Below are 20,890 nucleotides of genomic sequence, written 5' to 3'. Positions count from 1 at the left end.
GCTTCAGCTAAATCTCCTCACACAGGCTCAATCCATTTGATTTAGCAGACACAGCGCATGCCTCAGGCAGCACGGCATCCCTGCTCAAATCTGGCTATGAACACGCTCATCAGTGGATCGATGGGCCCAATGAGAATCACCCAGAGCAGAAGGGGCTGGATGTGTGAGTGAGAATAAGTGAGTATGAATGGGAAATTTAGTGGGATTGAGTGAGTGTGCAAGTATGTGTGTGAGTGGATCTATGAGTGACAATAGGTGAGTGTGTGTGAGCGAGAATGAGAGAGTGTAAGGGAGTGTAAATAACTGAATAAGTGAGCCAGGGAAAGAGAGAAAGAAAGAGTGAAGTGAGAGTGAAGAGAGAAAGAGAGAGTGTTATGCTTACATGTCTGCTGCTAGGCATAGTGTAATTGATGTAATTCTTGGCTTATGGAGACTTATTGGGGTTGACATCGTTGGGTAATTTTTGAAGGGCAACCGTGGCATATCAATGGAGGGGAGACTACATAAGAAAAACGGACCCTGACATACTGAGGTATTTTTAGGTCTGGCTTTGAGCCATCTGTCCTACCAGACTATAGTTTTACAAACAAATTCATTGATAATATGCACACACAGAGGGACTTTTGTTGGCGGGCTTCATAAATTGGTCTTTTAAATTATCATTCACCTTTCGCTTCCGCCCACCACGGCTTGCAGCCTGGGGCTATTGGACAGCCCGGTTTACGCATTGGCTCTCTTTAATTTGAGTGACTGTACAAAGCCAGTACACATTGTTTAATCTGCATGAAAAGCTGTTTATTTCTAATCAATTACAAACCTGGTTCAAAACGTGTATTTGTATTTTATTTTTTTAATATTAACTTTAAACGCAAGCAATTCATTTTGCTAGCATTCCTTTTTACAGTTTATGTTATAAAGTGTTTAAGTTAGCTGTAGCTGTCTAAAATTTGAGTGCCTAGTTAAATGGTGATTTTTTTGTTTCCTTGAAAAATGATAACAATAAAATGCATAGTGCAGTTTAAAAGCTTGTTGTTTAAAACAGATCACTAGTAAAACAGCTGCATCTGAGAATGTTTTTTTTTTTTTAAATATGAAACTTTTCTTTCAAGAATGCAGTGGCCATGTTCACGTTTTGGCTTGTCTTCGTTGTTTTTGGTTTTTAAATTATTTTTTGTTGCATATGCTTGTAATAAAAAGAAAAACCCATGACATGAGCATGCCAAGATCAGACCTATTTGTTTTGCCACAGCTTGTTTGTCATGTGAAGCCCATGGCATATGGGCAGCATCAACGACAAAATCCCGGAACTGTAATAATTAATGTAATTCTTGCCATAAGGGCAGGATCCAGGGAAATGTGCCATTAGAATACTGGCACACTGGAGGCGATTCTGAAGATGCATGGTGGATACCCTCCAGCACATTTTGAACCCAAGGGTCCACTCCAGAGAAGCGTTTGGCTTCATTGGCACAGCATGAAAGTAGTGGAATATCCAATGAGTGACCTTTCAGTGCCTGCGGCCTTTTAGGAATTGTTTGCGACAATTAGAATTTAGAATGCACTATATTGCCCTATTTGTTTTCACAATTTTCCCTGTGGGGGAACCCCCTTAGGCTGTCGGTCACCTTCGTTTTGCTTCCTGGAATTTGAGGAAAGAATTATGCACCATCCCTTTCAAAGCTCTCCAGCTCTCGCTGCCTTTTCCAGATTTACACATCTGTAGAATATGGTCCTACCTTGCTTTTATCAAAGCTTTTGGTTTCTAATATGAACCACTGCTGCCTTTAGTGAATGAAGGGCGGCGAATAACACACTAAATAGACTGCCAAAATATTGTTAGTGCAACCTTCCAGCTGAACATCAGAGCACTCCAGGGGGAGCAGGGGAGGCCGAGTACTTTATAATCCAAGAGAACACTTTAAAGGCCAGCACAGCCCATGGAGCTCAGTGGGGAATACTTTAATTGCGTTCTTTCAAACCCCACTTAGGTCAAAGAAAGCAGAGCTATAAAGTATAACACAGAATGTACTGCTGGAATTACCACGTCTCCGTATTTAAACTTTATGAAAGACAATTAAAGCAAGGCCTCCTTTCCACAACGCGACTTAGTGAATACTCAATTGTGGACGTATACGGCGGCAATCCAGCTACAAAGTAATGCAGCGCTGTGCAGGAGGGTGGGCGATGCAGGGCACCAAGAGAGGGTGGGGAGAGGATGAGCATCAACAGGTGGTGGGGAGAGGGCTGCTGAGAACCAAGGGAGGGTGGGGAGAGGATGAGCATCATCAGGGTGGTGGGGAGAGGATGAGCATCAACAGGTGGTGGGGAGAGGCTGCTGAGAACCAAGGGAGGGTGGGGAGAGGATGAGCATCATCAGGGTGGTGGGGAGAGGATGAGCATCCACAGGTGGTGGGGAGAGGCTGCTGAGAACCAAGGGAGGGTGGGGAGAGGATGAGCATCATCAGGGTGGTGGGGAGAGGATGAGCATCCACAGGTGGTGAGGAGAGGATGAGCATCAACAGGTGGTGGGGAGAGGCTGCTGAGCACCAAGGGATGATAGGGAGAGGATGAGCATCATCAGGTGGTGTGGGGGGGGGAGGGTGCTGAGCACCAAGGGATGGTAGGGAGAGAATGTGCATCATCAGGTGGTGGGTGGGGGATGCAGGGCACCAAGAGATGGTGGGGAGAGGATGAGCATCAACAGGTGGTGGGGAGAGAATGAGCATCAACAGGTGGTGGGGGGAGGACGCTGAGCACCAAGGGATGGTAGGGAGAGGTTGAACATCAACAGTTGGTGGGGAGAGAATGAGCATCAACAGGTGGTGGGGAGAGGCTGCTGAGCACCAAGGGATGGTAGGGAGAGGAAGAGCATCAACAGGTGGTGGGGGTGGGAGGGATGCTGTGCACCAAAGGATGGTAGGGAGAGGATGAGCATCTTCAGGTGGTGGTGGTGGGGGGGGGGGTGATGAGCACCAAGGGATGGTAGGGTGAGGATGAGCATCATCAGGTGGTGGGGACAGGATGAGCATCATCAGGTGGTGGGGGGGAGGATGAGCATCAACAGGTGGTGGGGAGAGGCTGCTGAGCACCAAGGGATGATAGGGAGAGGATGAGCATCATCAGGTGGTGTGGGGGGGGAGGGTGCTGAGCACCAAGGGATGGTAGGGAGAGAATGTGCATCATCAGGTGGTGGGTGGGGGATGCAGGGCACCAAGAGATGGTGGGGAGAGGATGAGCATCAACAGGTGGTGGGGAGAGAATGAGCATCAACAGGTGGTGGGGGGAGGACGCTGAGCACCAAGGGATGGTAGGGAGAGGTTGAACATCAACAGTTGGTGGGGAGAGAATGAGCATCAACAGGTGGTGGGGAGAGGCTGCTGAGCACCAAGGGATGGTAGGGAGAGGAAGAGCATCAACAGGTGGTGGGGGTGGGAGGGATGCTGTGCACCAAGGGATGGTAGGGAGAGGATGAGCATCTTCAGGTGGTGGTGGTGGGGGGGGGGGTGATGAGCACCAAGGGATGGTAGGGTGAGGATGAGCATCATCAGGTGGTGGGGACAGGATGAGCATCATCAGGTGGTGGGGGGGAGGATGAGCATCAACAGGTGGTGGGGAGAGGCTGCTGAGCACCAAGGGATGATAGGGAGAGGATGAGCATCATCAGGTGGTGTGGGGGGGGAGGGTGCTGAGCACCAAGGGATGGTAGGGAGAGAATGTGCATCATCAGGTGGTGGGTGGGGGATGCAGGGCACCAAGAGATGGTGGGGAGAGGATGAGCATCAACAGGTGGTGGGGAGAGAATGAGCATCAACAGGTGGTGGGGGGAGGACGCTGAGCACCAAGGGATGGTAGGGAGAGGTTGAACATCAACAGTTGGTGGGGAGAGAATGAGCATCAACAGGTGGTGGGGAGAGGCTGCTGAGCACCAAGGGATGGTAGGGAGAGGAAGAGCATCAACAGGTGGTGGGGGTGGGAGGGATGCTGTGCACCAAGGGATGGTAGGGAGAGGATGAGCATCTTCAGGTGGTGGTGGGGGGGGGGGGGGGTGATGAGCACCAAGGGATGGTAGGGTGAGGATGAGCATCATCAGGTGGTGGGGACAGGATGAGCATCATCAGGTGGTGGGGGGGGAGGATGAGCATCAACAGGTGGTGGGGAGAGGCTGCTGAGCACCAAGGGATGCTAGGGAGAGGATGAGCATCAACAGGTGGTGGGGGAGGATACTGAGAACCAAGGAGTGGAGGGGAGAGGATGCTGAACAACATGAGATGGTAGGGGGAGGATTATGTGAACCAAGGGGTGGAGGGGAGAGGATGCTGAGCAACAGGAGATGGTAGGAGGAGGATGATGTGAACCAAGGGGTGGTGGGGAGAGGATGCTGAGCAACAGGAGATGGTGGGGGAATTTGCTGAGCACCAACAGGTGGTAGGAAGAGGATCCAGAGCACAAAGGGAGAGTGGAGAGAGGATCCAGAGCACAAACAGATGGTGGAGAGAGGATGCTGAGAACCAAGGGTCGGTGGGGAGAGGATGTTGAGAACCACAGGCTGGTGGGGAGAGGATGCCGAGCACCAGGACATGGCTGGGAGAGTATGGTGAGCACCATGAGATGGTGAGGCAGGATGCCGAGCATCAGGAGATGGCAGGGAGAGAATGCTGAGCGCCAAGAGATGGTGGGGGGGGGGGATGCTGAGCACCATAAGATGGTAAGGCAGGATGCAGAGCACCATGAGATGGTGGGACAGGAAGCAGAGTGTCAAGACACAACAGAGAGATGAGGAAGCGCATGATGGGATGGTGGTAGTAGGGTGCAGAGCACCATGAGACAGCAGGAAGAGGTGGTGGGGAGAGGATGCAAAGAACCATGAGATGGTGGGCAGGAAGCACAGCTTGAGAGTTGAGCCTAGCTTCACTGGACCATAAAGTCAGAGAGCGGCAACTCTAATTGCTTTTAAGAAGGTGGATAGCCAGTCTGAACAAAAGTCTTATTTGGACTATCTAACCTTTTTTAATACCACTCACTTTCACAGCATCTACACCACCTAGACCCCTCACACCCACAACACCATTTTTTCGACTTTAGTGTGGCGGTGGGCCTGCTAATCAGACCCACGGCCCAGCTGTTCTCTCTCTAAATTCATACCATGTACTTTAGGTACATACCTAATTGGGTATTGGGTCACCTTTGTGAGCCCCTGTATAGTGTACCATAGGTACCCAGGGCATAGGTGCATCCAAGGCCTACCAGGGGCTGCAGCATGTACTATGCCACCCCTGGCTGGCCATCCAAACTGACACCACAGGCTGAACACTCAGCTTGGGCCAGGTGGTGTAATCACCCCTTGCTTAGATATAGTATTCCTATATCTACCCTTATATATAGCCACATAAATATCTATAAGTCACTCCTATGGCAGAGTGCTTGGTTTTATGTGAGATGGTGCTCTAGCATGCGCTGAGCCTGTCTGCAGCTTTCAGAACCATGTTGTTATAGCTGTTCTATGATATAGCCATACCATTTACTCTTAAATGCATTATAATCCTCGCAGTTAATGCTAACTTTGGTTTGGCTTTATCAAAACATGTCATGTAAGGTGTCAAACACTTTGGAATACTACCCCCCCCCCCCCGGCAGTCCTGGCGACGGGGGTAGCATTCCACCCTTCTAGAGGGAAAAGACATGTAGTTACTGCTTTACCCGGTTAAAGTTAAACAGAGCCTCAGCATCACAAGATGGATGCTGGTGCCACAGACACGAGTCTGACCTTCTGCTGCTGGACGAAACTCCGGCTGGAAAGGCCTGGGCAATAGACAGCCTGTAGTGGATTGGGGCAGGGTGGGTTCAATGGAAACTGCTGTTTCCAGACACTGCATAGGGCACATAAGGTGCTCCATGCATAGCCCGGTTCAAACCAGTTGCTGGGGCACTCCAGTCCCAGCTCTGGTACGAAACTGGACAAAGAGAAAGGGGTGTAACCACCCCCTTCTCAGGTTCCACCCATAGGAGGGACCTAGCAGGTAATCCAGCCCCTTAGTTTGGTATAAAGTTTGGAGCTATGTCTACAGACATTAGATTATCCTGGAAAGAAACTATGAAACGAACTCTTGGACCTTCGACGTTCCATTTCGACTGGAAGACCGAAGACATCTCCCTTGTGGTCAAGGAGTGACCACCCTGTGCAAACAGGAACCATCAGTAACTTGCCGGTTTGCTTTGTCGATGCTCCCGGCGGAACCCGAAGACTTAGTGACTCAGAATCTGGACTTTCAGACTTCTCTGACTTGGACCCACATCCACAGCAAAGCTGAGACCCGTGGCGGGCATGAGAGACGTGGGAACGGACATCCTGGATTACCTGGTTTTTGCTACCTGTGCAGCTTCTGAGGTTGTGTATTGGGGTTTGAGAAGCCCCAGACCCGAGCAGCAATTGCACCGAAGCACAGCCCTCCACACACCACGAGTGCCGCGTGGGGCCTGCGCCTGCATTTCAGCTCAACGCGTCTTCGCGGTTGCTAGCCCGTTGGCTAGTGGCCCCTCTGAATACTTCTTTTTGAAACACCACCACTTGTTTGTTTGCTCCGGGCTTGCTCCTGCTTCCCTGCAAAGGAGAAGCTCCCCAGACCTTGCTGGTCAGAACAGAAGCCAATCTTCCAGTCCTACTTGGATTGCATTTGCCAAGGTTTGTTGGGTCCAATCCGGATACCGACACCGCCAACAGCTTGATCCGTCGTGGGACAGCTCGACACCAGCGCCTGGTCGTCGTCGACGCCTCCTGGACCTCGTGGCTGCGGAGACAAGCTTCACCTCTTCACCTGATTGCATCCCGACATTGCCTGGTTCCTTCCTGGTCACTGGGTAGTGACCCAGACTCTGTCCCCTCTGCTTTCAGGTTCTTCGCTGCTCTGATCAACCCCTGGATCCATCCGGACACTTTCCTCCTGGTCGCTTGCAGCACTTTCTTGCAGCTCTCCATAGGATTCATCGACGAAACCTGACACGAAAGAACACCTATGCACCCGGCTTCCCTGGGTGAAGTAACTTGAGTACTCCGTGCTCCCGTGGGTAATAACTATACAAGTGTCCTAGTTTAACAGGATTTTCCTGTAGTCCACCTGGAAGTGTCCGAAATCTACTACTTTGTAACTTTTAAGTTCCCATTGAAACTCTATGGTAACTTGCGTGTGTGTTTAGACACTGCACACGCATCCTGTGGGACTCCTACTTCCTAACCTTTGGTTGTCCAGTGTAGCCCCAGTGATTCTCTAGGCCCTAAACCTATTCACCTTTCCTGAAGTGGTTCTTATACCACTTACTTAGTATATGGGTCATGAGGCCCCTAGGGCAGAATTGTATTTGTGCTTATTGAGTAACTTGTGCTGTATCTCGAACTCTGACCTCATAAAGCTTGAGAGTTGAGCCTAGCTTTACTGGACCATAAAGTCAGAGAGCGGCAACTCTAATTGCTTTTAAGAAGGTGGATAGCCAGCCTGAATAAAAGTCTTATTTGGACTATCTAACCTTTTTTAATACCACTCACTTTCACCGCATCTACACCAACTAGACAACTCCCACCCACAGCACCATACGGCAAGGAACAAAAGACCTCCTCTAAAGAGCGCCATTATGGTTGCCCTTCGGGTATTGCAGAACCGACCCGACGAGGAGCAGGTCCAAATGATGAAGCATGACACCCAGCTGGCTGTGTGTGAGGACTCTAGTTCCACCAAGGAGGATCCCCTTCCTCCTACCTCTTTATCACTTTATCCGCCTTGAGAAACTGCATACCTTTTGTGATTGGAGTTTGAAAGGGCATGTATGCTGGACCTCCCTAAATATCCCTTTGAAGCCCTTTCTCTTGCTAAGTAGCAGGATGCAGAGCACCACGAGATTGTGGGACAGGAAGCAGAGTGCCAAGACACGGCAGAGAGATGATGAAGCACGTGATGGTAGGGGATGCAGAGCACCAAGAGACAGCAGGAAGAGGGTGTGTAGCACTGAAAGATGGTGGAGAAAGGCTGAAGAGAAGTATGAGATGGTGTGGAGAGGAGGAGAGAGGATAGTTAACTCCAAGAAAGGGTGGAGCGAGTATACAGAGTGCCTAGAGTGAGTGTGGAGAAGACCACAGCACCAAAAGACTGTGGGCACAGGATGCAGAACATCAAGGGATGGTGGTGAGAGGATACAGAACGTCAAGCAAATAGTGGGAAGAGGATAATGAGCACTGCAAGAGGGGAGGCAAGGATGAAGAGCACCACAAGAGGGTGGGGAGAGGAACCACAGTGCAGGATGACAGGTTACAGCAAGGAAGGGAAGAAAGGAAGATGGTGTGTGTTACAGGGCAGGCTGAGCTGCAGCAGTGGGCAGGTGGTTGCAGGTCATGTTAAGCGAGTAGTTGGGCTCAGTAATGACAGAGAAATTGTTGACAAAGATACAAGTAGGCTTCATGTAAAGTATCTAAGTATTGTAACTCGTTATGTAGCACAAACCTAGTTAGGAAGCAATGGGGCACTGTTCATAATAAGGGACGGGATAATTATCGCCTGCTTCCTAGAATTCATTTTTAAGAAATGGTGGGTGTGCAATGGAGAATATTTGCTGATGCTATCATGGTTGCTTTTTTCTGTAGCTGGATCATCTTTCCAGGGTTGAGTGTTTAGGGGAAGACATTTTTAGCAAGGGATCCCTTCACTACAAGGAGAAGGGAGAGATATACCCGGGAGACAAAATACATGACAGTGGATGGAAGTGTGTCATGTTTGCGGTGGCTATGAGGGCAGTAGAATGTCAGCAAGGCGTGGGGGGTTTCACCAATCATTTGAAATTGGTGACTCTTGAGAATTTAGATCAATGCCTTTAGGTTATGGCCTTGCAGCTATTGGTCCTTTGGCAAAAGGTTAGCCCATAAGCAAAAGCTTAGCCAATAGGCCTGTAAGGATATTGGATGAGGAAAAACGGTGGAGGACTTGGAAAGCAAGAAAGGGGCCACAGTGCTCTTCCTAACAACCCCATATGCCACCATGCAGTGTGCATTGTAGAGAGGTTGCTGGAGCACTTTTATTACCTTCATTAGGGCACATGCCCTAGTAATCCAAGTAGAAAATATGTCCAAAGTTCCTGCTCTCTTTAAGCCACTCTTGACACCAAAGGACACCTTGGCACTCCAGAAGGTGCAATCAAATGTTTTTTTTAAAGGAATAATAGCGTGTCCCTGCTTTCCAATCAACTGGTCTTGCTCAACAAAGTGTTTTTTGGATTGCTAAAAACTTTGGCGCCCTTTAAAGAATCTACAGAAAACTTTATTTTTTTTAAAGTTCATCCACTGCAGTTCTTTCCTTGAAGGTTTTGGGATGATCAGTCAGGTAGAGGCTGAGATACAAGGGGGTTCCAAAACACAGTTACCCCATGCAATTTCCATAGTAATTTTTGAATAGCACTACCATTCAAACAGCTAAAAGGGATCTTTACCCAGAAAGTGGGCTTCTTGTGTGTGAGTTGGAGTACGTCTGTTCAGTAGTTTTTGAGAAATTACGGTTAAAAATGTTTGTACAGCTGGACGGTTAGGTTTGTGGTACTCCTGCAAGAGACATTCACAAACTTTAAATAAAGGACTAATCTGATTGGCCGAGAGGGCCTCTTTTCCCATTGGCTATCCGCTCCTGCTCAAATTGGCAGGTTGCAACATGAAGAGAAAGGTTGCAGCCACCATTTGAGGACACAATCTGACTATCTAATGTCACGTTAACCTTTGTATTTTCAGTGACTGTATATATATATATATATGTATATATATATATATATATGTATATATATATATATATATATATATATATATATATATATATATATATACACACACACACACACACACACATATACATATATATATATATACATACATATATACATATACATATATATATAAAAACAAAAGTATGTCTGTTTGTTCTTTATGCATTACTACACCATTCATCTGATTGGCATGAAACTTTGGGAAGTTGTTGAGTACCCTCCCGCAAAGGTTTCTGGCAAAAAAAATATATAAATAAATAAATAATTTTAAAAGTTGTTGAGTACACTCCCGCAAAGGTTTCTGGCAACAAAAAAAAGAAAGAAAAATGTGTTATATATCGCCCACCCTGACCCTGGGGGCCCTCATAATCTTTCCAATACTGAACGTTTCCAGTTTCCAGTGTGACTCGCTTTTGCAATGACCATCAACAAAGCACAAGGACAATTGCTGCAAGTGTGTGGACTAGATTTGGAGAATCCGTGCTTCTCACATGGACAACTGCATGTGGCCAGCTCACGCATCGGAAAAGCTTCTGATTTATTCGTGTACGCACCAGACGGAAAAACAAAAAATATTGTGTATCCACAAGCACTCGAATAAATAAACAGAATTAAAACAACACTTTAAAATGTTTTCCATATTAAAATGAATAAGTTTCAATAAAAATGACACAATGTAAATTGAATGTTATCATAACAAGTTTCCTTAAATTTCCTTTCTTCTGAGATCGCAGCAACGCGCGACGGGTAAGCTAGTATATATATATATATATATATATATATATATATATATATATATATATATATATATATGAAAAACAAAGCTCCTCCTCAGCACGCTCTGCGCTTGCAGACACCGCTTCCACGCCAGCAAGAATGAGGAACGGACCAACAAAGTCAGCAAGATGTTTGTTTATTTAATCCAACAGAACCAGTGACGCGTTTCGAGCAAAAGAGCCCTTGTTCACGCTGCAACATGTTCAAATTTGAAATGCTTTTTTATATACTTTTAATGGTGATATCACCACCCCCTAGTGGTGACCTCCAGTGTTACATGTGTAACAAACAGTGAAAACATACTGTCGCTGTGAGTCTTTTCTTGCATATGCCGTAAAAGAAACATAATTACTGGTTAAATCCGTGTAATTAATACCAACTACAAATGGCATACAATGGAAAGATCAATATGTATGGAGGCTGATAATTGCCAGTTAGCAAAGACATCAATCTCACAAAATATGGATAATCAATATACATACAAAAAGGTATAATTCACTGGCCTAACAATAATTGAATTCATATCACTTCAAGCCATATGTAGTATTTCATATGCAAATCTATACATTTAACAGCGAAAGATAAAGTGCAAAAAGTGTAAAAAAGTGCAAAGTGTAAGAGTCTAAAAAGTGCAAAGTGCAAGAGTGAGCCGCATTACCATCAGAACAGAGATACCTTGTAATTCATATAAGTCTAAATTCCCAATTTCCTGAATTCATAAATGACTGTATTACTGGATAATAGGTTCTCTAAAAGTTACAAATGGTAGAAAAATATCAAAAGGTTAAAAATGGGAATATGTAAAAATAATACCATATCCCATGTATAAATACACGTCATGACCAACTGTACAATAAAATGCTATAGAAAAAGTGAGGACAATTTCATAATATACCAGTATAATACAGTTCAAATGTATATATCAACAGGAAATAAGCTTAAAAAAACCTAAATACTATAATAAATACAGAACTATGAAATACATGTAAAACAGATGAAAGTGTATGTTACAGAATACATATTCATAATAAGATCTAAATCTAATAAGTTTATATGCCGTTAGATGTCAAATCGGTTCACTACTAGTGTTTACAGCTCTGTTTGTGCCTCAATAAAGTATCTCCTAATAGGGATCCTAACTAGGAGAAAAAGCACCACACATAGGAGGAAACTGGATTGCTAATATGTACAGTTGGCAATAGTAGGATGTACAGACTAGAAAGTTACAGAAAGTGATGCATTTCTTCGATATTGTTTAGCCCGTTCGGCCAACGGCTATCGAGCTCCAGAATAAATCTGGTCTCCAGTTTCCTGAGCTGAAATTCACGATCACCCCCTGTTTTGGGACATGGGACTGTTCCAATAGCAAAATAACTTAGACACGTTAGGACATTATTGTGGACCCTTTTAAAGTGACGAGCGGCCGGATAGGCCGGGTCACTGTGTAGTATTGCCCGTAAATGCTGTAATATCCGGACATGCACCTGGAGCTTAGTGCTGACCACATATCTAAGGCCACAGGTGCATGTCAGGACGTAGACAGCATGATCTGTCTTGCAAGAAAAGTTACCCAAAATCGGTTTAGCAATGGCACTAAAGGGAGTGGAATAGTGTGAAGTAGTGATACCGAATTTGCAGGCTCGGCAATTAGAGCATCTGAAAAAACCTCGAGTTGGGCGTAACCAAGGTGTTTTCGTTTTGAGTTCAGGAGCTGCTCTATCCAAAGATTTGCCCATGGTTTTAGCGCGTCTAAAAGTGACAGTAGGGGAAGCAGGCAATCTGGTGTTTAATATATGGTCACTGAGGAGGATAGGCCAGTTCTTGTTAATTATGGACTTGATTTTTCTGTCCTCTCTACTGTAAGTAGTGATCAGGCGCGGGCAATCCAATTGAGGTTCTGTTGTGGTAAGGGTTTCAGTCTCAGAAGTGGACACTGGAAAGAGACTTTCCCTGGACCGGGATAAGGATTTTTTGATGGCTGTCTTTAAAATAGTATCAGAGTAGCCCCTCGCTTTTAACCGTGTCATTAGTTCTCCTAAACACGTGTCATCGTCAGAAGGAGAGCTGCAGATCCTCTTCAACCTTAAAATCTCGCCATATGGAATTCCTGAAATAGTATGTTTAGGATGCATTGTGTTGCGTGCAATGTGGCATTGCCCGCAGTAGGCTTTCTATGTAGCGTAGTGTTAAGTATACAATTGGTAACATACACCTCAACATCTAAAAATTGGATTCTGTTCTTGTCTATATGCGCTGTGAAGTTGAGATTAAGGGAGTTATTGTTAATGTCTTGAATAAATGAAAGGGCTTCCTCTTTGATACCTCTCCAAGCTATGAAAATATCATCTATGTACCTCAAGAAACAGCTCACATGGCCATCCATCCAAGCTTTGTGGCGCACATTGAGGACCTGCTCCTCCCACCAGCCGACGTGCAAGCACGCATAGCTGGGAGAGAAGCAGGCCCCCATCGCCACTCCTCTAAGCTGTCTAAAGATCTCCTTGCCAAAAGAGAAAAAATTATTGTGGAGGCACCATTCCATGAGACACAAGATGACCTTATTGTGCTCATAATACATAATTTGTCGCCTGGAGAGGTAATGCTTTACTGCGGAAAGCCCTTGTTCGTGGTCAATACTTGTGTAAAGTGCCTCTACATCAAGTGAGATGAACCACATATTATTATCCCATTCGATGGTGGAAATTTTACTTATAAAGTCACTGGTATCACGTGTGAAGCTAGGAAGTTGTTTTACAAAGTCCTGGAGAAAGAAATCAATATATTCCCCCACTTTTTCACCCACACTACCAATGGCCGATACAATGGGCCTGCCGGGCACCGGTTGCACAGCTTTATGTACCTTTAGGATGAGGTAAAGAGAAGGCAACACAGGAAAATTAATATACATAAATTTGTGTTCTCCAGATGAAATCAAACCCTCTCTTTTCCCTTGGCCTAACATCTTGTGTAGTTTACACTTGGCATTCTCATACTCTTTGTGTGAGGCTTTGATGTAACATAAGGGGTCTTCTAGTTGGCGTTTGGCCTCATTGATGTAATCCTGTTTGGGCCAAATCACCAAATTACCCCCATTATCTGATTTTTTGATCACGATTTCATGATTATCTCCTAATTTTTTCATCAACTTGTCATAAGCACATTTAGTGTGTATCTCCTTTTTCCGATGTTTATTGTTCACTTTTGAATACAGTCTTTTAATGTCATTGGTAACGCAGTCGTGGAAGATGTCTATCGCATCTTTAGGCATTAGAGGGATAAACTTTGATTTACTACGAAATGGAGTCAGACCAGCACCTTTTTGGGAAATGGATATTCTCCTTAAACAACTTTGCGTGGCCTCCTCAGGATCTATTTCCGAATTGTCGGAGGAGTTAATCAGATCATTGGCGTCCAAAAAGGTGTGTGTGTCGGCCGCACATAATTGATTGATATCACTAGACACAATTTCATCGCCTAAGTTGTCTATTTTGTTGAGATCTTTAGCGGATTTCAAGGCAAAATGTTTTTTCAGTTTCAGCTTTCTTATGAAGCAAAAAAGATCCACTCTGGTCATGGCATAATTGAAACTCTGTACCGGAGAATAATTCAATCCTAATGATAGTAATTGTTCCTCAGCTTTATTTAAGGTAACATTGGAAAGATTAATGATGGTGTTATCCTCTAATGACGTTTCCCCCATGTTTTCTTCTTCTTTTTTTGGTGTTGTTGTGCACTGGCGTTGTTTCCATTTGCGCCGTCGTGCTTTCCGGCGTTGGTTCCTCCTTTGCCTGTTTGTGAGTTGGGTTGCCATGACCTCAGAGTTTGAAGCCTCTCCTCCACCACAAAATCCATTTCTTGCTGGAGGTTGAGTGTTTCCAGTCCCATTAAGTTTAAATCCGAGTTGGAAGAGCAAGATGATAAAGATTCCACACTGGATGCACTTGTTACAGATGAGACATCGCTGCTCGGTTCATTCCCTTCGTTGTTAGCAGCGCCAGATACCACAATGTTAGTACTAGAGGCAGGTATGGTGTTATTAGCATTATTTCCCACAGCATTTTTCTATTTTGTGTATGCTTGTCTTTTAGCAGTATTGTACTTGTGTGAGAATGTGAAGATCCTGCCACAGCGATAGTCATTGGCATCTCGAGTAAATTTGGAGGCTTTGCGTGTTTTTATTTTGTCTTCGTGTTTGCGCAACTGTTCATTCATGCTGTCCGTTAGTTCTTTTTATCTCTTGGGGTTCCGGGCAAGCATTTATTTCGATCTCAACCGCTTTAATTTGATCCAACAATTTTATACGATCGCTGGCAGCATATTTGATTAATATGCATACGAGATTCATGGAAGCAGCTAAATTGCTTTCCCCCCATTCCTGTAACATAGCCGGATCTGGTTTATCAAAACTAGGCGCCAAGAGAATGCGCAATCCACGGGGAACACGGACGACCTCCTCATATTTACTTAGGGATTTATGTTCCCACCATTTAGTGCACTCTGCTTTGCGCAATTTTTCTAGCTCTTTGAATAAAAGTTTTAAATCCCTCGTTTGTGTCGTGTTAGAACCACTCTGCGATGGTGCTTTGTCATGACCTGAGGGGTTGTCAGTCCCATCAAACAACGTAAGAGCGGCTTCCTCCCGCAGTTTATCTATTTCCTCTTCATTCATGTTGTTTAAGTTCTGTTATATATTAGGATTGTAGCAGGCAAACGTGATTCTTATGCCCGCATTTAATTAAGCTGCTTGACAACTTCACCACCGGGTAGTATTGCTTTTAAAACTCACCGCTCGTGGATGGCGGGAACCGCTCCGTGTTCCGCGTCCTCCGACGCGATCCTGTGGGGCCGCTCCGACCGCCAGCACTACTCGGCTCAGTTTCAGTTCACCCGGGGACAGCCGCTGAAATTCCCACTCGAGATCCAACAAAGGCGATTTGATGGCGGCTGTCAGCTTGCGGTGAAGGGGTCCGTTACGGAAGCAAATCGACTTCCGTTCAAATATGAAAAACAAAGCTCCTCCTCAGCACGCTCTGCGCTCGCAGACACCGCTTCCACGCCAGCAAGAATGAGGAACGGACCAACAAAGTCAGCAAGATGTTTGTTTATTTAATCCAACAGAACCAGCGACGCGTTTCGAGCAAAAGAGCCCTTGTTCACGCTGCAACATGTTCAAATTTGAAATGCTTTTTTATATACTTTTAATGGTGATATCACCACCCCCTAGTGGTGACCTCCAGTGTTACATGTGTAACAAACAGTGAAAACATACTGTCGCTGTGAGTCTTTTCTTGCATATGCCGTAAAAGAAACATAATTACTGGTTAAATCCGTGTAATTAATACCAACTACAAATGGCATACAATGGAAAGATCAATATGTATGGAGGCTGATAATTGCCAGTTAGCAAAGACATCAATCTCACAAAATATGGATAATCAATATACATACAAAAAGGTATAATTCACTGGCCTAACAATAATTGAATTCATATCACTTCAAGCCATATGTAGTATTTCATATGCAAATCTATACATTTAACAGCGAAAGATAAAGTGCAAAAAGTGTAAAAAAGTGCAAAGTGTAAGAGTCTAAAAAGTGCAAAGTGCAAGAGTGAGCCGCATTACCATCAGAACAGAGATAACTTGTAATTCATATAAGTCTAAATTCCCAATTTCCTGAATTCATAAATGACTGTATTACTGGATAATAGGTTCTCTAAAAGTTACAAATGGTAGAAAAATATCAAAAGGTTAAAAATGGGAATATGTAAAAATAATACCATATCCCATGTATAAATACACGTCATAACCAACTGTACAATAAAATGCTATAGAAAAAGTGAGGACAATTTCATAATATACCAGTATAATACAGTTCAAATGTATATATCAACAGGAAATAAGCTTAAAAAAACCTAAATACTATAATAAATACAGAACTATGAAATACATGTAAAACAGATGAAAGTGTATGTTACAGAATACATATTCATAATAAGATCTAAATCTAATAAGTTTATACGCCGTTAGATGTCAAATCGGTTCACTACTAGTGTTTACAGCTCTGTTTGTGCCTCAATAAAGTATCTCCTAATAGGGATCCTAACTAGGAGAAAAAGCACCACACATAGGAGGAAACTGGATTGCTAATATGTACAGTTGGCAATAGTAGGATGTACAGACTAGAAAGTTACAGAAAGTGATGCATTTCTTCGATATTGTTTAGCCCGTTCGGCCAACGGCTATCGAGCTCCAGAATAAATCTGGTCTCCAGTTTCCTGAGCTGAAATTCACGATCACCCCCTGTTTTGGGACATGGGACTGTTCCAATAGCAAAATAACTTAGACACGTTAGGTCATTATTGTGGACCCTTTTAAAGTGACGAGCGGCCGGATAGGCCGGGTCACTGTGTAGTATTGCCCGTAAATGCTGTAATATCCGGACATGCACCTGGAGCTTAGTGCTGCCCACATATCTAAGGCCACAGGTGCATGTCAGGACGTAGACAGCATGATCTGTCTTGCAAGAAAAGTTACCCAAAATCGGTTTAGCAATGGCACTAAAGGGAGTGGAATAGTGTGAAGTAGTGATACCGAATTTGCAGGCTCGGCAATTAGAGCATCTGAAAAAACCTCGAGTTGGGCGTAACCAAGGTGTTTTCGTTTTGAGTTCAGGAGCTGCTCTATCCAAAGATTTGCCCATGGTTTTAGCGCGTCTAAAAGTGACTGTAGGGGAAGCAGGCAATCTGGTGTTTAATATATGGTCACTGAGGAGGATAGGCCAGTTCTTGTTAATTATGGACTTGATTTTTCTGTCCTCTCTACTGTAAGTAGTGATCAGGCGCGGGCAATCCAATTGAGGTTCTGTTGTGGTAAGGGTTTCAGTCTCAGAAGTGGACACTGGAAAGAGACTTTCCCTGGACCGGGATAAGGATTTTTTGATGGCTGTCTTTAAAATAGTATCAGAGTAGCCCCTCGCTTTTAACCGTGTCATTAGTTCTCCTAAACACGTGTCATCGTCAGAAGGAGAGCTGCAGATCCTCTTCAACCTTAAAATCTCGCCATATGGAATTCCTGAAATAGTATGTTTAGGATGCATTGTGTTGCGTGCAATGTGGCATTGCCCACAGTAGGCTTTCTATGTAGCGTAGTGTTAAGTATACAATTGGTAACATACACCTCAACATCTAAAAATTGGATTCTGTTCTTGTCTATATGCGCTGTGAAGTTGAGATTAAGGGAGTTATTGTTAATGTCTTGAATAAATGAAAGGGCTTCCTCTTTGATACCTCTCCAAGCTATGAAAATATCATCTATGTACCTCAAGAAACAGCTCACATGGCCATCCATCCAAGCTTTGTGGCGCACATTGAGGACCTGCTCCTCCCACCAGCCGACGTGCAAGCACGCATAGCTGGGAGAGAAGCCGGCCCCCATCGCCACTCCTCTAAGCTGTCTAAAGATCTCCTTGCCAAAAGAGAAAAAATTATTGTGGAGGCACCATTCCATGAGACACAAGATGACCTTATTGTGCTCATAATACATAATTGGTCGCCTGGAGAGGTAATGCTTTACTGCGGAAAGCCCTTGTTCGTGGTCAATACTTGTGTAAAGTGCCTCTACATCAAGTGAGATGAACCACATATTATTATCCCATTCGATGGTGGAAATTTTACTTATAAAGTCACTGGTATCACGTGTGAAGCTAGGAAGTTGTTTTACAAAGTCCTGGAGAAAGAAATCAATATATTCCCCCACTTTTTCACCCACACTACCAATGGCCGATACAATGGGCCTGCCGGGCACCGGTTGCACAGCTTTATGTACCTTTAGGATGAGGTAAAGAGAAGGCAACACAGGAAAATGAATATACATGAATGTGTGTTCTCCAGATGAAATCAAACCCTCTCTTTTCCCTTGGCCTAACATCTTGTGTAGTTTACACTTGGCATTCTCATACTCTTTGTGTGAGGCTTTGATGTAACATAAGGGGTCTTCTAGTTGGCGTTTGGCCTCATTGATGTAATCCTGTTTGGGCCAAATCACCAAATTACCCCCTTTATCTGATTTTTTGATCACGATTTCATGATTATCTCCTAATTTTTTCATCAACTTGTCATAAGCACATTTAGTGTGTATCTCCTTTTTCCGATGTTTATTGTTCACTTTTGAATACAGTCTTTTAATGTCATTGGTAACGCAGTCGTGGAAGATGTCTATCGCATCTTTAGGCATTAGAGGGATAAACTTTGATTTACTACGAAATGGAGTCAGACCAGCACCTTTTTGGGAAATGGATATTCTCCTTAAACGACTTTGCGTGGCCTCCTCAGGATCTATTTCCGAATTGTCGGAGGAGTTAATCAGATCATTGGCGTCCAAAAAGGTGTGTGTGTCGGCCGCACATAATTGATTGATATCACTAGACACAATTTCATCGCCTAAGTTGTCTATTTTGTTGAGATATTTAGCGGATTTCAAGGCAAAATGTTTTTTCAGTTTCAGCTTTCTTATGAAGCAAAAAAGATCCACTCTGGTCATGGCATAATTGAAACTCTGTACCGGAGAATAATTCAATCCTAATGATAGTAATTGTTCCTCAGCTTTATTTAAGGTAACATTGGAAAGATTAATGATGGTGTTATCCTCTAATGACGTTTCCCCCATGTTTTCTTCTTCTTTTTTTGGTGTTGTTGTGCACTGGCGTTGTTTCCATTTGCGCCGTCGTGCTTTCCGGCGTTGGTTCCTCCTTTGCCTGTTTGTGAGTTGGGTTGCCATGACCTCAGAGTTTGAAGCCTCTCCTCCACCACAAAATCAATTTCTTGCTGGAGGTTGAGTGTTTCCAGTCCCATTAAGTTTAAATCCGAGTTGGAAGAGCAAGATGATAAAGATTCCACACTGGATGCACTTGTTACAGATGAGACATCGCTGCTCGGTTCATTCCCTTCGTTGTTAGCAGCGCCAGATACCACAATGTTAGTACTAGAGGCAGGTATGGTGTTATTAGCATTATTTCCCACAGCATTTTTCTATTTTGTGTATGCTTGTCTTTTAGCAGTATTGTACTTGTGTGAGAATGTGAAGATCCTGCCACAGCGATAGTCATCGGCATCTCGAGTAAATTTGGAGGCTTTGCGTGTTTTTATTTTGTCTTCGTGTTTGCGCAACTGTTCATTCATGCTGTCCGTTAGTTCTTTTTATCTCTTGGGGTTCCGGGCAAGCATTTATTTCGATCTCAACCGCTTTAATTTGATCCAACAATTTTATACGATCGCTGGCAGCATATTTGATTAATATGCATACGAGATTCATGGAAGCAGCTAAATTGCTTTCCCCCCATTCCTGTAACATTGCCGGATCTGGTTTATCAAAACTAGGCGCCAAGAGAATGCGCAATCCACGGGGAACACGGCCGACCTCCTCATATTTACTTAGGGATTTATGTTCCCACCATTTAGTGCACTCTGCTTTGCGCAATTTTTCTAGCTCTTTGAATAAAAGTTTTAAATCCCTCGTTTGTGTCGTGTTAGAACCACTCTGCGATGGTGCTTTGTCATGACCTGAGGGGTTGTCAGTCCCATCAAACAACGTAAGAGCGGCTTCCTCCCGCAGTTTATCTATTTCCTCTTCATTCATGTTGTTTAAGTTCTGTTATATATTAGGATTGTAGCAGGCAAACGTGATTCTTATGCCCGCATTTAATTAAGCTGCTTGACAACTTCACCACCGGGTAGTATTGCTTTTAAAACTCACCGCTCGTGGATGGCGGGAACCGCTCCGTGTTCCGCGTCCTCCGACGCGATCCTGTGGGGCAGCTCCGACCGCCAGCACTACTCGGCTCAGTTTCAGTTCACCCGGGGACAGCCGCTGAAATTCCCACTCGAGATCCAACAAAGGCGATTTGATGGCGGCTGTCAGCTTGCGGTGAAGGGGTCCGTTACGGAAGCAAATCGACTTCCGTTCAAATATGAAAAACAAAGCTCCTCCTCAGCACGCTCTGCGCTCGCAGACACCGCTTCCACGCCAGCAAGAATGAGGAACGGACCAACAAAGTCAGCAAGATGTTTGTTTATTTAATCCAACAGAACCAGCGACGCGTTTCGAGCAAAAGAGCCCTTGTTCACGCTGCAACATGTTCAAATTTGAAATGCTTTTTCATATACTTTTAATGGTGATATCACCACCCCCTAGTGGTGACCTCCGGTGTTACATGTGTAACAAACAGTGAAAACATACTGTCGCTGTGAGTCTTTTCTTGCATATGCCGTAAAAGAAACATAATTATATATATATACAAACACAAACACACAAACACACAAAGGTTA

At 44.5% G+C, this 20,890-nt stretch overlaps 1 protein-coding gene across 1 annotated transcript in view; it reads right to left on the bottom strand.

Moving 5' to 3' along the window:
* Positions 1–20,890, bottom strand: part of LOC147671294 (beta-1,4-galactosyltransferase 2-like) — a 914,400-nt gene that overhangs the window by 702,768 nt on the left and 190,742 nt on the right. The window lies entirely within an intron of this gene.

This window comes from Lissotriton vulgaris, unplaced genomic scaffold (assembly GCF_964263255.1).
Source record: "Lissotriton vulgaris unplaced genomic scaffold, aLisVul1.2 SCAFFOLD_329, whole genome shotgun sequence".
NCBI lineage: Eukaryota > Metazoa > Chordata > Amphibia > Caudata > Salamandridae > Lissotriton > Lissotriton vulgaris.
Note: the sequence above shows the minus strand (reverse complement) of the source record. Positions and strands in the feature narration are given on the sequence as shown.